The sequence below is a fragment of the Lolium perenne genome, chromosome 6 (genome assembly GCF_019359855.2).
Source record: "Lolium perenne isolate Kyuss_39 chromosome 6, Kyuss_2.0, whole genome shotgun sequence".
In the NCBI taxonomy this organism is placed as follows: domain Eukaryota; kingdom Viridiplantae; phylum Streptophyta; class Magnoliopsida; order Poales; family Poaceae; genus Lolium; species Lolium perenne.
This window is the reverse complement of record NC_067249.2, coordinates 136662009-136679225: the sequence shown is the minus strand read 5'-3', so window position 1 is coordinate 136679225 and position 17217 is coordinate 136662009. Positions and strand designations below refer to the sequence as shown.

General features: G+C 46.7%; 2 long non-coding RNA genes across 2 annotated transcripts; one reads left to right on the top strand and one right to left on the bottom strand.

Annotated features, from left to right (window-relative positions):
• Nucleotides 1-255: 255 nt before the first annotated feature.
• LOC139832799 (uncharacterized) lies at nt 256-3743 on the top strand. The gene is made up of 3 exons (XR_011747281.1): nt 256-1057; nt 1583-1662; nt 3417-3743. It is a non-coding gene; the product is annotated as an uncharacterized lncRNA (long non-coding RNA).
• Nucleotides 3744-3924: 181 nt separating this feature from the next.
• On the bottom strand, nt 3925-9119 carry LOC127334422 (uncharacterized). Its single transcript, XR_007872153.2, has 3 exons — nt 8793-9119; nt 4491-5489; nt 3925-4242 (listed from the first exon to the last, which is right to left on the bottom strand). It is a non-coding gene; the product is annotated as an uncharacterized lncRNA (long non-coding RNA).
• Nucleotides 9120-17217: the final 8098 nt, after the last annotated feature.

The window sequence follows — 17217 nt, the reverse complement described above, 5'->3', positions numbered from 1 at the left end:
AGTTTTGCATCTAGAGAAGAAACAATTTTGATTGCTTGAAAAAACAATACATTGCCTTTGGCACATAGGAAACCGAAATTCATCGGCTGCATGGGAATTTGCATCCACAAAGAATAGTGTCACATTTTGAAAATTTGTTTGATACTGAAAAGGAATTTTTTTCGTGCATCTTCAAATCTCTCCATCTGTCTAGGTATCTATTTTTCTGTCCTGATATATCCCGATCCTTCTTTCTTGTCCGGTCCAGATTCCCGATCCATCTTTTCTCCAAATCCTCTCAATGTACAGCTGCTCCTCCCCTCCAATCACCAAAATCAGCAAGTAGAGATCCAAAATTTCCCCATCAGCAGCACCAATGACCGGAACCTTAGCTCCAAACCGAGCCGTGGCAAGGTGGCCGCCGCCGCCGTTCGTGTGCTCGACCTGCCCCTGCAGCATGCCGTCCTCGAGCAGCCACGAATCTCCGATGCTGCTTGTCCGACCGCGCGCTCGAGCTGGCCACACTCGCCGCCGCTGTCTCACAGGCATACAGGCGTCGAGCCGGCGCCCTCTACGTTGCCGCGCCAACAGGCCGTCCGTTGTCACTCCGCAGGATGACGAGAACAGGGAGGCTAATTGATAGGTGGAGACAAGGGAGCAGCCAGCGACGATGGCTTCGGCGGCCATGCTGTTGGCGGCGGCGACGACCACAACGTGCGCGCATAGGTCCCAGATCCGCCATGAGAGAACACCTCCGAGTATCGGCCATGGGGAACAGGATCTCGGGGACGATGCGAGTCTCCGCCCTCTAGCAGCTTGGGTGGTCGCCTTCGTCCTCTAGCCTGGATCTGGAGAGACGATGGAGCTCCACAGAACACAGAGCAGACGACGGAGAGAATTTGTGGCGACGACACGAGAGTGGAAGGGGAACGGGCCTCGGGGGCCCGGAACGGGCCTAGCTGGGCCTCATCTGAGTTCTCCAGAGAGCCCTTTTAGGGCCGGTGCGGTGCGGGAGCGGGACGCGATCTACCTTCCGCGGCTATTCTCTCGACGGTTTAGTACCGTACCGGAAGTTTAGGTAAAATCTGACCTGTTTATAAGGCACAATTCTACTGATTGCATCGCCAGCACGGGGATGATGCACGGCTATCAGCTGCGAAAGATGCCAAAGAGCACAAACAAAAGAGGCCACCGTGCCCAGCCCGTGACCCAGCACTAAAAAGTGCACACGGGAGAAAAGAAGGCCTCCGAGCCCACCGTGACCCTGCACCGATAAGTGCGCACGGACAAAAAAAATGCAGTGAAAAGAACCCCTATGAGGGCATAGTCGTAAAAAAATAAGCGCAACTGCATCCCCCGTACTGGCATGCGCTAGACATTAGCGCCTGGCTTTTTTTTTTCTCACATTTCTCTTTTACAATTCCAAATTTCTAGGGTTTATGCTATATTTGGCTAATTCATCCTTCTAAATAGACATTGGCGCTTGGCATTTTTGTTTTATATTCTTTTTCCAAAGTCTAGAAGGTGTCTTCCCCGTGCATTGGGTGACCTTTGTTGTAGCATGTGGATCTGACTAATGACGGGTTTTGTCACTTCATTGCAGCGTTTGGTGGCACATTGACGTTGAATCTCTGAAACTTGAGGAAATTGAAGTATTTGGACCCCGTGGCAACAACTTTGTTGGTAAGTTTGATGACATATTTGCACAGTTGCAACGCCCAATTCATGTTGATTTCAGTTGCAATCATTTGAAATAATCAGTTGAGAGTGATCCAATGCGGAAGGATCGATATCGATCCCGGTCGCATCTCTCTCCCATCCCGGGTCGCACACGTGGGCGACCCTGGGGGGCCGAAACCCTAACCAGCCGCCACCTCCCCGAGCTCCCCCTGCCGCCGGCGGTGGTGGCGCCCCCTTGTCGTCGAAGGAGGCATGGAGGAGGGAGGGCGCGCCCATACGGGCCAACGACGTGCGAATGGAGACGTCAATGGGTGGCGCTTGGAGGCGGTGTTGAGCGGGGGCACACAGCGGGAGGAGGGGAGGAGGAGCTGGGCTAGAGCTGGATATGGCGGAGCACCTTGGAGCGGGGCCAGATGCGGCGGAGGCCGGCGCTCGGCGAGGGTAACCGGGCGGCGTCCTAGTGGCGAGTCGGCCTTCACAAAGCATCCCATGGATAGTAATGGTGCTTCCCCAGCTGTTGTTCCTACTCCTTTGGCTGGTGCCAAATCAGGTGACTTTGAAGTTGAAGTTTGTCGCAGAACAATGTAACCATGCTGGTAGTACTATGATTGCCTTAGAGCGCAGATGTCTCTGTCCCTAGGAACATGATGCTTAGGTGCGAGGTGAAACACAAGACAAAGACCGAGAAAAGAAATCACACAGATTGCAACCTACAGATGAGGAATCTGCCTCATTGTTCGGTGGTGGAAGTGCGGCCCTGATCTGGGCCCAACAGGGCCTGATCTGGGTCTTTGGGCCTCCGCCATTAGTACCTGTCCGGAGTGCGAAAGCTGCGTCGGCCGCAAGTCCTTGCCCTGCAGGAGATGGAAGACAGAGGAGGGCTGCAGGTGCTCAACGGACTGCTCACGTCCGTGCGGCTCGCGAGGGTTCTGTGACACATCGGCCATGATGATGAGGTGATGTGGTGGCAGCTGTGTGAACAATGTGGACGCTTGCACCATTCCGGTGGATTGAGAAGGAGGTGTGCGGCGATACGGATGAAAATCTTGCCCGTCTTCGTTCGGTGCCGGGGACGATGGCACTCGGGTGTGTCGTTTCCCTCCTTGGAGCGGAGCTAGATGCGGCGCAGGCCGGCGCTCGGCGAGGGTAGCCGGGCGGCGTCCTAGTGGCGCGGGCCTCCCGGACTCATGTGGCCGAGAGCTCTGCAACCTTGGTCGGGGTAGCCGCGCGAGGGGATGTCGTGGTCGATGTCGTGGTGGCATGCGCTAGACATTAGCGCCTGGCTTATTTTTGTCTCCGGTACCTCTTTTACAACGCCAAATTTCTAGGGTTTATGCTATATTTTCCACGTTGGCTAATTTATCCTTCTAAATAGACATTAGCGCTTGGTATTTCTGTTTTATATTTCTTTTTTTACAAAGTCTGGAAGGGGTCGTCCCCGTGCATTGGGTGACTTCGTTGTAGCATGTGGATCTGACTAATGACGGGTTTGCAACCGTGCTGGCATGCGCTAGACATTAGCACCTAGCCTTTTTTCTCACATTTCTCTTCAATTCCTAATTTCTAGGATTTATGCTGTCTTTTCTAAAGAGTTAATGATGACTGATTCATCTTTCCGAATAGACATTAACGCCTGACATTTTTGTTTTATATTTTTCTGTTTTTACAAAGTCCGGAAGGGGTTTTCTTTGTGCATTGGGCGACTTCGTTGTAGCATGTGGATCTGACTAATGACAGATTTTGTTACTTCATTGTAGCGTTTGGTGGCACATTGTTGTTGGGTTTCTCAAAGTTGAGGAAATTGAAGTATTTGGACCCTGCGGCCTGCCGAAGCGACGCCTCGGCGCCAGTACTAGCGGAGAAGACGCATCAACGTTGGGTCACTGCCAGGCGGGCCAGACGAAATGTCCGCCAGACACGAGCGGACACTTTGCGCGTCCGCGCAGCGTACGCAGAGACGCATCCGAGACGCATATTTGGGACAGGTTTGCGTCGCCGCGGACTATCCGGTAACTTTGCGTCGTCTCGCTGGAGGTGATAGCAGACACATTTTTCGCCCGGCGGACGCAAACGGTCGCTCATCCTCTGTTTCCAATCAACATGCGGCATACCCTACAAATTAATTTAATTTCTGGTTCCTACATGGCCCAACAATTTTTGCTTCTAGAGAAAGAAGTCACTATACAACAGCTAGCTGTTTTTCAATTCGAAAACAGACAGTTTTTTATGCCCAATCAGAAAAGTACAGCTGTACTACTCAAACGCTCAATGAAAAATGATTCAGTTTACTCAAAAACTGTCTGTTTTCAGTCCCAGTAAACAGCCACATTTTGTTTTCAGTACACGTTGAGTTCCAGCTGAGTTTTCAACAGACAACAGTTAACTTCCTTAGCCCACGTGAAGGCCCCAAACCATTTCCTCAGCCCACGTTAAAGTCCGAACGTGCAACCTAACGGCTCAAAATATGCCAAGCCCAAAAACAGCTAACAAGAAAATACCATAAAACCCATGACTGCATCTCGGCCTTCTTGACCAGCTAAATACACCTGGATCACTGGATGTACACCTGAACTCTTGTTTCAACTGCAAACAGAATGCATACAAAATTACAAATTACTCCCCAGCAATCAAGTTAAAAATAGGTGCCAAATCTTAACTAAAAACAAGAACGAAACCCCACTCCATTTTACTGAGACAAACAGTGTAAGTTCATTAGAATTTGTTGCCCCTATAGCGTAAGTTTCCTGATGAGCCCGACACATAGAAAGACATATTCAAAGGTGGAACTGAACATACAGTAGCTGATGATTGTTGAATAAAGTGGCACTTACCAGGTTTGGTAGTGGCTTCGGGTTTGGGAGCTCCTGTAATTTCCATTGCAGACCAAGTTGTTGCTGAAGGTTTGCCGCTAAGTAAGATAATGTTGTATTAATAAAAAATCTGAAAATGCCAAGCTGATCTCTTTCCAAAAAAAATGCGTCAAAAATGAAGTGGATACAGTTGAGGAGTAATAAAGTGGGTAGGGAGATGCAAACAACAACAACCAATAACCAAGCCTTTCAGTCCCAAACAAGTTGGGGTAGGCAAGTTAAATAATAGAACTGAAGAATAAATAGGAAACTTAATAATGAAAAACAGAATAATTCTATGAATAGTAGAACTGAAGAACAAATAGAAAACTTTAATGAAACATGGAAGAACGCTGAGATTCGTGAGCTCTCCCAGAGTGGAATGGAGATTAGTGAGTTATTCATTTGTAGGCTTCCAATGACAGGGAGTTATTTAAAACGACGATTGAAAGACAGAAGAACACGCAACAAAAAGAACACTGAGATTTGGAAAATAAATACTACATTACGGATATCTGTTTTTCGCGGGTAGGATATCTGTTAGACATTAACCAGCTGCCATTCCTAGCCATAGTCTGCATATTTCAATATACTGCAAAACTGTTGTTCTGTGACACTGGAACAAAGTGAGATAAACTGCTAAAAAGAAATGAAATGCAGAACTATGAACAGAGTTGAACTAAGATGACGGTGATATGGTAAAACCAACTAACCCGGTTCATGGTCAGCACCCTGGCAACCTATGGTAAGCTGCGGGAGACTGACGGTGATACCCATTCTGCCGATCCCTTACACCGCGGCCACGCGCAGCCCCATGAGCCTGTCGGCGACACCATCCAGGGTTGCGAGCGCCACCGTGACCGAGGAGATGGCGCCACAGAAGAGCGCAGTCAGTCTTGTCAAGGATGCAGAGCGTGAACCGCAGAGAAGCTCAAAGGGCAGCCGATCTGTCGCCGTTTTCTTTGTGCAGCCCACGAAATACTGAACCAAACACAGGGGACAAGTATCAAACAACTTGGTGTGCACTAAGAAAATACTATATGGAGAAATAATTAGAAACTCAGGAACCTATGAACTATCAACTTTCCAAACAATGAAAACTAAAGACTAAGACCTGAATAATAAGGACTGAGATCCCTACATACTGAGAACTCGAGAACCTACGAACTCAAGAACCTATGAACTATCAACTTTCCAAACAATGAAAACTAAAGACTAAGACCTGAAGAATAAGGACTGAGATCCCTACATAACATACTGAGAACTAAAGACTAAGCAAACTAAAGCTGAGAGCTAAAGGACACAACAAAGAAGATTGAGATACTAGAAACTGACAGAACATAATACTGGAAGGAAATGCTATATCATAATACTGGAAGAAGGGGTCAATTGGCATGAGAAATTGTATCAGCAATCGTCCATCATCGCGGCTATAAGATGGATCAGAAAATACAATCACACTCCAATCTGCCCCTTTGGCCCAACACGTTCTCCTACAAGAGCAGAGCAAGTTTACTTAAAAACTTAGATATAATTACAACAATGCTTAGTTGACCAGAGATGTACTTGGACGAATTTTATTTTGGAAAATAAAGAGCTAATTGCCTATACCAGAAATAGACTGACAACACAAAGAACAACAACAAAAAACCCAAGAGGAGACATGCTATGGAAAAAGAGAACAGGATAAAAATGAAATGGAGACTGAAGAAAGAATGATCATGAAAGTCGATGGAAAATTAATATGTTTAAAAAATTAATATGAGAAAAAGGAGACTGAAGAAAGGATTAGTACCTTATGGAATGAAGAAAAAACTAAGCTAATAAGCTAATGAATGAAGAAAGAAAATGAAGAATCAAAAAGAGGAAAATCATGAACTGAATCAACTGATCAACCCAAAATATTCAAAACCGCGAATGCATGACTGAATTTTGAAATGCCAAGACAGAGAGACTTGCTGACTAATAAAAAAGGTAAATGATGAACAACTCAAAATATCAAAGCAAAGTAACGAGTACTGAATTTTGAAATGCCAAGAAATGAGTGACTGAAAACATTATAGACTTAACTGAATTTTAAATGCCAAGAAATGAGTGAAAAGGAATTGAGATACTTAAGAATAACTAAGATACTAAGTGAAATGCTGAAACAAGAGTGATTGAATTAATGAGATATTTAAGAAAATAAAATGAGAGATAGATAAGCAATAGGACTTAAAAAAGAGAATGAAGAAATAAAAGGGCTAAGAGACGGAAAAGAGATAATGAAGGATTGAATAACTATCATCACACCTTGCTACTAAGCATAGCATTGGTATCATAAACGTCGGAACTCGGAAGTTAATCCATAGCGAGAACCTTTGGCTTTTAGTAAAAAAACTGAAGAAAGACAGACAGAAGAGTGAGGCAAAAGACTGAAAAAAATACACAATTGAAGAAATAAAAGAAATGAAGGCTGAAGAAAGGAAATGAAAAAAAGAGACACCAGTAAACTAAGGACTGAATGACAAGAAGAAGACCGAATTTGAGTAATGAAGCGCCCTTTATCGAAAAAAGAAGAAGACCGAACACTGATGAATGAAGAAGAATAACGACAAAAACATGAATAAGACTGATGACATAAGAAGTTAGTGGAAAAAAAGACACAAAGACTAAACGAACTGAGAAAGAATGAAAGAAACTGAACTTAACAACTGCAAACTGAATGACTAAATAATGATAAATGAAGCATGTATAATGAACTAGAAATCTGAGATAGAAAGAAAGAACTAAACTATGTGTGAGACTGAACTGCAAACTGAAGAATAAAGACTAAGACTGAAGAATGGTATCAGGACTAACGCTCAATGAGAGAAAATAACTTTAACTTGCGTGCACATCACATAACTGAACCTGATTCATGCCCAGCCCAGCTCGAAGAAAAAAAGCAAAATTTATTCACATTTAACACAAGCATCTGAGTGTGAAAGAGATAAATAAAAAGGATAACAAGTGCCAGGGTGCAAGACAATTTAGAAATAGCCCCGTATTGCATCCTAGAAAATCCTTCAGCAATATCTCTAATGGCATCAGGTATCTGGACAGTAGATGCAATGTGACAAAACAAGTAAGAACTTGACAACATTGTATGCCGAACTAAAAAAAAAGTAGACAATGTATAAATATTGAAAATCAGGACGTCCAAAAGGGACAACATGGATGCCGGCCACAACATGATAATTTATGTACAATTTACATGTCCAAACGAAATTATTTACATAGAAGAATTTACTTATTAGCAACAAACAGTAGTCACGGTATAAGAGCTTGCTAGCTCATACCTGATCTGTAAAACAATGAAACTGAACCAGCTTGTCAAGATATGAAATTAGATCAAGAATTAGAAACCTCTATACAGGCAAGTATCCCAAAACCTTTAATATTCAGGGTTCTGGAAGCGTATGACATGCGAGTTATCTAAATGTTCGGCTGTAGACAACAGTATTGCTTGTCAATAGTTTTCAGTCGTAGTGACGCTCTGCCCTTTTCACAGCGCACACACATGATTGTACCCTGGTATTAATAGATGTTTAGTCTGAACATGGTTGCATCGCAGGTAGCAGAGAGTTGGAGTATGATTATGTGAATTTGTGGTATCTTTTACTGAACATAAATCAAATCAAACTCGCATGTTTGATCCAATATGCTAGTAGTTTAGAACAATATATAAAGAACAGACACAACAAGACAGTGAGGACAACTAGGTGGTTTCTCTATCTGAAAAACAAAACAAAAAACATTCAGGTTCCTTGCCGCATGATCTCACCGAGAAACCATGCTGACACTCTGCCAGAGCGTGCATGCTTAACCAAACTAGCAGGAAACGCATTAACATCAGGACAGAGTAACTGGTTAGGAAATCTGTTTCAGAAGTTAGAATAACATTACCGTACCTGATATCAACTAAACCCTATAATCAACAAATTTCATCACCAAAACTGAGACCTAAACCCTGGGCCTTTGGGAGTAGCTCACGCACCAGTCACAAAAACTAAACGGAATAGGACGAAATCACTAACCCCAAAATCAAATCTTATCTACCCTACTACATCCACCGCGTTCCATCTAAATACGAGCTACCCTAGCGGAGAAAAGATTTAGTCACTGACTTTGTAGATCTCGCGGAGACCACGCCACCGGCGATACCACCCGAACCAAACAATCACGCAGGCAGCAGGCCAGATAAATAAACAGAAGATGAAATCAGACCACAAAATGAACAGAGGGAGAAGGACATAGGAGTACCCGACTCCCGATCGGCGACCCTGCCTTCCAGGCTCGCGAATCGCCGCTCTCTCCGTCGCAGGTTTAGCAAGCTCGTGAGCCACTGCTCGCTCCGTCGCCGGTAGCTCTGCTTCACGAAGTACTGCTCGTCCTGTCTCTGGTCACGCGAGCCCACGAAGCACCGCTCCCTCCGGAGCCGGCAGCGGGCGGGGTCAGGTGCGGACCTCTCCGCCATGGAAGCCTCCGTTGTTCTCCTCCTAGGGGCTCCAACAAAATGATATTCAAAAAAAAAAAAAAAAGACCAGAAACAAGTGCGTTGACTAAGCCCAGACAGCACAGAGAAAATGAGACCGACATGGTGAACAAAGGCTGAGACAGCGCGGCGTGAAACAGGGACGAAACAGAGGCTAGTGTTATTACTCTAGGATCATCTAGGTGTAGGATCTGTGCCGGGTAGTAGAGGGTACTATGAGCGTTTACCTTTCATTTGGAGGAGGAATCCGCCGCGGTCGCCATGGTGGAGGTGGCGACGGCGATGGCGTGAGGTCGAGGGAGAGAGGTGGCGGCGGAGCTTCCCGTCGGCACTGCACTAACCCTAATCGGTGGGTCGTCTGGTGGGGCGAGTGGCAGCTCAGGGTAACCTCGTGTCGAGTGCCACCAGCCCCCACCACTGTATATAGTGCAGGCGACAGGGGCCCACCAACCAGCTAACGGTTGGGCGCCCCCGATCAGGGCGCGGTCAAAGGGCACGTCGAGCCGTTGGGCTCGAACGTGGTGGAGATCAACCTAACATTCTCCCCTTTGATCTCAACTTTACTTTTAACTTTATACTTTTATTTTATTCGTTTCATTTCAGATCAGTCCATAGGGCATGTTTCATCGTCACAGCTCTATTGCCGATAGAATCAGACAGCCACAATACATTTCTCTGTTTTGAAACAAATTCTTTTACTTTTGGGCCTCTTATGATCCAGGATAGGTAAGACTTTCCCTTAAACCCATGCCGGCTACGTGCTCCTTGAACACGCTGGGTGGTAAGCCTTTCGTTAGCGGATCCGCAAGCATATCTTTTGTCCTTATATGCTCGAGACTTATAGTTTGATCCTGGACCTTGTGTTTCACAACATAATACTTAACCTCAATCGGTTTAGTAGCATTACTCGACTTGTTGTTGTGAGCATAAAATACTGCAGGCTCATTGTCGCAGTACATCTTTAGTGGTTTGTCAATACAATCTACCACTTTCAAGTCGGGTATAAATTTCTTTAACCATAATGCCTGCCCCGTGGCTTCATAACATGCTATAAATTATGCATACATCGTGGATGATGCAACTATCGTCTGTTTGGAGTTTCTCCACGAAATAGCTCCCCCTGCGAGGGTGAATACATATCCAGATGTGGATTTTCTATCATCTTTATCCCCCGCAAAATCTGCATCTGAATACCCTCTTATTTCTAGGGAATCAGATCTTCTGTATGTTAGCATGTAACTCTTTGTGCCTTTCACATAACGCAATGCCTTTTTTACCATTTTCCAGTGTTCAAAACCTGGATTTTCTTGATATCTACCGAGTACTCCGGTGATAAATGCTAAGTCAGGGCGAGTGCACACTTGTGCATACTGTAGGCTTCCAATAGCCGAAGCATATGGAACCGCTTTCATTTGATCGAGCTCGTATTGATTTTGGGGACTTTGATGTTTCCCAAAACTGTCGCCCTTGACTATAGGGGCAGGTGTGGCACTGCACTTATGCATATTATACTTACTTAGAATCTTTTCTAAATAAGCCTTTTGCGATAGTCCTAATACTCCATTGTTTCTATCTCGGTGAATTTCTATGCCCAAAACATATGACGCTTCACCAAGATCTTTCATATCAAAATTTGAGGACAAGAACTTCTTTGTCTCTTGAAGTAGACTAAAATCACTACTGGCGAGCAGAATATCATCCACTTACAAGATTAGGAAAATATATTTCCCACTTTTAAACTTTGCATAAACGCAATTGTCCTCAATATTTTCTTTAAATCCAAATCTCTTAATTATTTCATTAAACTTTATATACCACTGTCTGGAGGCTTGCTTTAATCCATAAATGGATTTCTTTAGGCGGCATCCCATTTCTTCCTTGCCTTCCATGATAAAACCCTTGGGTTGTTTCATGTAGATATTTTCTTCTAAATCCCCGTTTAGAAATGTCATATTTACATCCATTTGATGCAACTCTAAATCAAAATGTGCAACTAGTGCCATGATGATTCTGAAGGAATCCTTACATGAGACCGGAGAAAATGTCTCATTGTAATCTATCCCTTCTCTTTGTGTAAATCCTTTTGCCTCTAGAGGTGGCTGTTGTTGCTCCCTTTCATGCTCAACAAATGGTTCATTCGGCTCCTGATGGACAGGTTCCGAATTTTCACTCATCGTTGTCATGGGTGGAGTTACAACAGGCGCTTGCACCACAATCGCAGGGATCGTCGGTACATGTGCACATGGTAGCGCAAAAAATGGCTCCTGAGTCATCGGATTAGGTGCCTGCACCCTCTTCTCCTCAAGATCAATTTTCCGAGCTACCATGCTCCCCCTCATCATTTCGTCCTCTAAGAAGACAACATGTCTCGTTTCCACAAACTTTGTGTATTTCTCTCGGGCGAGAAACGATAACCTTTTGACTTTTCAGATAACCAATAAAATGGCAAACGACTGTTTTGGTATCTAACTTTGCGACATTTGGATTGAATACTTTGGCCTCAGCAGGGCTCCCCCACACTTTCAGGTGGTTTAGAGAAGGCACTCTCCATGTCCATAGCTCATACGGCGTTTTGGGCACCGATTTGCTTGGTACTCTATTTAGAATGCGAATAGCGGTTTTTAACGCCTCAATCCACAATCCCAATGGTAGGGTGGAATAGCTCATCATACTGCGCACCATATCCATAAGGGTTGCGCCTTTCAGCTACCCCATTCTCACTGAGGTTCGCTCGCATCGAATCTTTGGCGACTATTCCGCCTCCCTGTAGAAACCTTGCAAAAAGGTCCAGGGACTTGGCCATATGGAGTATGTCGACCGTAGTTCTCCCCTCCACGATCAGACCTGACTATCTTTATTCTTTTATCATGTTGATTTTCAACTTCAGCTTTGAATATGGTTAAATTTATCCAACGCTTCTGTTTCTTTCTTTTATTGGATAAATATAACCATATCGAGTAATCATTCTTGAATGTTATGAACGAATCATAGCCATCCACACTTTTCACAGGAAATGATCCACATATCTCGGTGTGAATTATTTCTAGTGCTGTTGTGCATCGATTTGCACCCTTTTTAATTTGCTTTACAAATTTTTCTTTGATGCAATCGATGCTGCTCTATGTCTCGAGAATTCTAATGGAGGAAGAATACCATTTTTAACAAGTCTTTCTATTCTCCCCCTCGAAATATGGCCTAAGCCATAATGCCATATTTCGACGATTCATCTGTTCTTTTCTTTTGTTCTTTGTCCAACGCGGACAACACTTTTTCACTCACATTACACACAGACAACACCCACATAAGCATTATTACACCATATGGCACAGTTGCCATGTCCTTCCTGTCCATGTGTACTTTTTCGTCACGGTTGCTACAAAGAAATTTGGTCGCACATATCTTTGAAGAACGTTGAACTGGCTCTTTATTCTTTCAAGATACTTCCCTTACGGAAGCACACTCTGCAATTGAGCCCGCAATAGCGTTCTCAGTTGTATTCTTTATAAAAGGCACTTAGCCACTTTTTATTCTGCCATGCAGCATCATCTTTTGGTCTGACCGGCTGTGGGAACCCAGTCCACCTCAACACAAATCGACCTTCTTTCTCCATTCAGTGTAGTTGTCACCTCTGAGGGTTGGAACATCCTTGATGCATCTCATCAAGTAGTACCCTCCTTTAAACCACAATGAAATGAGATCATAACAACAATTGCATGCAATAATCCAACGTTGGTCAAAATTAGAACATACAATTGTTTATGCAAATAAAACTATATCACCGTTGGGCAGAAATAGAGATAAATGCACATGTCATTGCAACAAAACATGGTCATGTCATTAATAACGTTGGTCAAAAAATAACAGAACCATAATTGTCACAATATCCACTTTTTCATTTAACTTTGAATTTTAACTATCATTTTGCATTTTAAAAAATGCTACTTTTTTTATTTGCAGCGGAAACTGTGACTTTAAACTTTAAACTTTGAACTTTTCAGAGGCATTTCTTTTACTTTTTAATTTCTGAACAAATATTTCGTTGGTCCTATTTATTCAGAAAAAACTAGACAAAATTTTGGCCAAATAATGATCCAAAAATGCCTAAAAACGCCTCTGTAAATAATAAAACAGTAAAAAACTGTTGTAACTGTTACTGTCCACGCGGCCCGCGGTAACACGGCCCATGGTGGTGATGGCGACGATGACGGCGTGAGGTCGAGCGAGAGAGGTGGCGGCGGAGCTTCCCGTCGGCACTGCACTAACCCTAATCGGTGGGTCGTCTGGTGGGGCGAGTGGCAGCTCAGGGCAACCTCGTAACCTGTGCCACTGGCCCCCACCACTCTTTATAGTGCAGGCGACAGGGGTCCACCAACCAGCGAACGGTTGGGCGCCCCCGATCAGGGCGCGGACGAGGTCAAGGGGTCGTGCCAGAGCCGTTGGGCTCTGGTGCGGTGGAGATCAATCCTAACAGCTAGGTCCACTTTGCCCACGAGCCACGACCTGAGACAGGAAAACAGAGAACCGAGAGACAACGCCAAGATTCGCGAACACATCTAACGGACCAAAAAGTGGCTGTGCGCCAATCACAAAACAGCTAGCTGTTTAATAGGAAAAGTGAAAAAGTAATACTTTGCCTTTTGGAAACCGAAATCCATCATCCGCACGGGAATTTCCATCCACAAAGTATAGTTTCACATTTTTAAAATTTCTTCTTTGGCACTGAAAAGGATTTTCTTTCATCAATTGTATCTTCTAATCTCTCCATCTGTCCAGGTTTCTATTTTTCTCTCGTGATATCCGATCCTTCTTTCCTGTCGGGTCCGTCCCAAGCTCTCCCGATCCGTATTTTCCCCAAATTCTCACAATGTGCAGCTGCTCCTCCACATCAAAAATTTTCACATCTGCAGCATCAATGACCGGACCCAAAAGGAAGTCTTGAGCTCCAATCGTCATGCCGTGGCAAGGTGGCCGGCAAGTTGCCATTCTCTGCACTATGTGTGCTCGACGTGCCCCTGCGGGAGGCCGTCCTCGAGCAGCCACGAATCTCCGATGCTGGTGGATCCACCGTTGCCCCTCCGTTGTCGCTCCGCGGGGAATGAAGAGAACGGGGAGCAGCCAGCGACGACGGCCGTGCTGCTGGAAGGGGAACGGGCCTCGCGCCCCCAGCTCCCCAAGGCCCGCTCTCCTCCAGCCCCTCGGCCGCCACCGCGACCGCGACGCGGGCGCCATCAGGGCCGCCGGCGACGGTCTCGCCGACCAGACCACCGTGTACGGACCCTGGTCCGTGGACGACGCGGACGTGTGCGAGGTGCTTCTGTACCATGCCGGGCTCGTCACCGTCGCCGCCTCCTTCCTGGTCGCCTCCTCGGGGGCGTTCCTGCCGGCGGCGAACCCCGCCGGCGACGCCGTCCTTTAGGGCGCCGACCTTCTCTACGCCGCCGGGGCAGCGGGGCTGGGACTGTCGGTCGTCCTGATCCACATCTACGTCAACCCCATCAAGCGGTTCCTCCAGGCGCTGTGGGCGGTGGGAGTGCTCGGGTCCGTCGGGACAAGGTCACAGTCGCCGCCGCTGCGTCACGCGCATACAGGCATCGAGCCGGCCACGCTACGCTGCCGCGCCTCCTCGCTGCTCCGACTGCGGGGACGAAGAAAACGGGGAGGCTAATTGACCTGGGCGGCGGCGGCGGCGACAACGACACGAGAATTTGCGGCGACGACGCGAGAGTGGATGGGGAACGGGCCTCGGGGGCCGGAACGGGCCTAGCTGGGCCTCATTAGAGAGGCCTTTTAGTGCGGGTGCGGCGCGGGACGCGAAATCTACCGTTCGCGGCTATTCTCTGCGCGGTTTAGTACCGTACCGGAAGTTTAGTGAAAATCTGACCTGTTTATAAGGCTGAGTTCTGCTGATTGCATAGCCAGCACGGGGATGATGCACGGCTATCAGCTGCGAAAGATGCCAAAGAGCACAAACAAAAGAGGCCACCGTGCCCAGCCCGTGACCCAGCACTAAAAAAGTGCACACGGGAGAAAAGAAGGCCTCCGAGCCCACCGTGACCCTGCACCGATAAGTGCGCACGGACAAAAAAAATGCAGTGAAAAGAACCCCTATGAGGGCATAGTCGTAAAAATAAGCGCAATTGCATCCCCCGTGCTGGCATGCGCTAGACATTAGCGCCTGGCTTTTTTCTTTTTGTCTCACATTCCTTTTTTTACAATGCCAAATTTCAAGGGTTTATGCTATGTATTTCACATTGGCTAATTCATCCTTCCAAATAGACATTACCGCGTGCCATTTTTCTTTTATATTTCTTTCTTTTACAAAGTATGGAAGGGGTCTCCCGTGCATTGGGTGACTTCGTTGTAGCATGTGGATCTGACTAATGACGGGTTTTATCACTTCATTGCAGCGTTTGGTGACACATTGCCGTTGGGTTTCTGAAACTTGAGGAAATTGAAGTATTTGGACCCCCGTGGCAACGAATTTGTCGGTAAGTTGGATGACCTATTTGCACAGTTGCAATGCCTAATTCATGTTGATTTCAGTTGCCATCATTTGAAATAATCAGTTCAGAGTGATCCAATGCGGAAGGATCGATATCGATCCCGGTCACACCTCTCTCCCCTCCAGGGTCGCACACGCGGGTGACCCCGAGGGGCCAAAACCCTAACCAGCCGCCACCTCCCCGCGCTTCCCCTGTCGCTGCCATCGGCGGTGGTGGCGCCCCCTGGTCGTCGAAGGAGGCATGGAGGAGGGAGGGCGCGCCCATACGGGCCAACGACGTGCAGTTGTGGAGATGTCAATGGGTGGCGCTTGGAGGCGGTGTTGAGCGGCGGCGCATGGCCGGAGGAGGAGCTGGGCTAGAGCTGGATATGGCGGAGCACCTTGGAGCGGAGCTAGATGCGATGGAGGCCGAAGCTCGGCGAGGGTAACCGAGCGTCGTCCTAGCGGTGGCGCGGGCCTCCCCGGGATCGGGAGGAGGATGTGGTGGTGCCATGACCGCCGCCGATGGCTACAGGAGGCGGCGAAGGTCGCAGAGGAGCAGGGCCGATGGCCATGGTGGTGGAAGTATGGGCCAGATCGGGGCCCAACAGGGCCGGATCTAGGTCTTAGGGCCTCTACCGTTTCGTAGCTATCCGGACCGCGACAACTGCGTCGGCGGCAAGTCCTTGACCTGCAGGAGGTGGAAGACGGAGGAGGGCTGCGGGTGCTCAGCCATGTTGGAGAAGTAGGAAAGGGAATGCTCACGTCCGTGCGGATCACGGGAGTTCTGCGACACTTCGATCATGATGATGATTTGCTGTGGTGGCAGCTATGTGGACAATGTGGACGCTTACCCCATTCCGGTGGATTGAGAAGGAGGTGTGCGGCGATACGGATGAAAATCTTGCCCATCTTCGGTTGGTGCCCGCGACGAGGACGCCTGCAGGTGTCGTTCCCCTCCTTGGAGGCGTCGTTGAGGTGTGTGCTATGAAAAGAAAAGGGAATGAAAGGAAAAAAAAGCTGAAATTCAAAGTTATGCTTAGTGTTGCTAGTTTCAAATACTTTGATGAATGATAATTTGCTAGTCCCTTATATAGTGCTACCTTTTGCACATATACATGGATGTTTAATACTAAGGAGCCTTGTTAATAATAAATGATTGGCACTGTGGGCACTATGGCATGCTTTTAGATCTTTTTGCTTGCCCAAATTCTCAAAACAAGCTAAGATTTGTCTCCATACACCTCAAACCAAACACCCACCATACCTACTGAAAGGGTGAACTAGCGACTAGAGATGGGGGGGGGGGGGGTTGATGCGTGCAGTTAACACACGTCCGTTGGGAACCCCAAGAGGAAGGTGTGATGCGTACAGTAGCAAGTTTTCCCTCAGTATGAAACTAAGGTTATCGAACCAGTAGGAGTCAAGGATCACGTGAAGGTCGTTGGTGATGGAGTGTAGCGCGGCGCAACACCAGGGATTCTGGCGCCAACGTGGAACCTGCACAACACAATCAAAGTACTTTGCCCCAACGTAACAGTGAGGTTGTCAATCTCACCGGCTTGCTGTAAACAAAGGATTAATTGTATAGTGTGGAAGATGATGTTTGCTTGCGAAGAACAGTAAAGAACAATTGCAGTAGATTTGTATTTCAGATGTAAAGAATGGACCGGGGTCCACAGTTCACTAGTGGTGTCTCTCCCATAAGATAA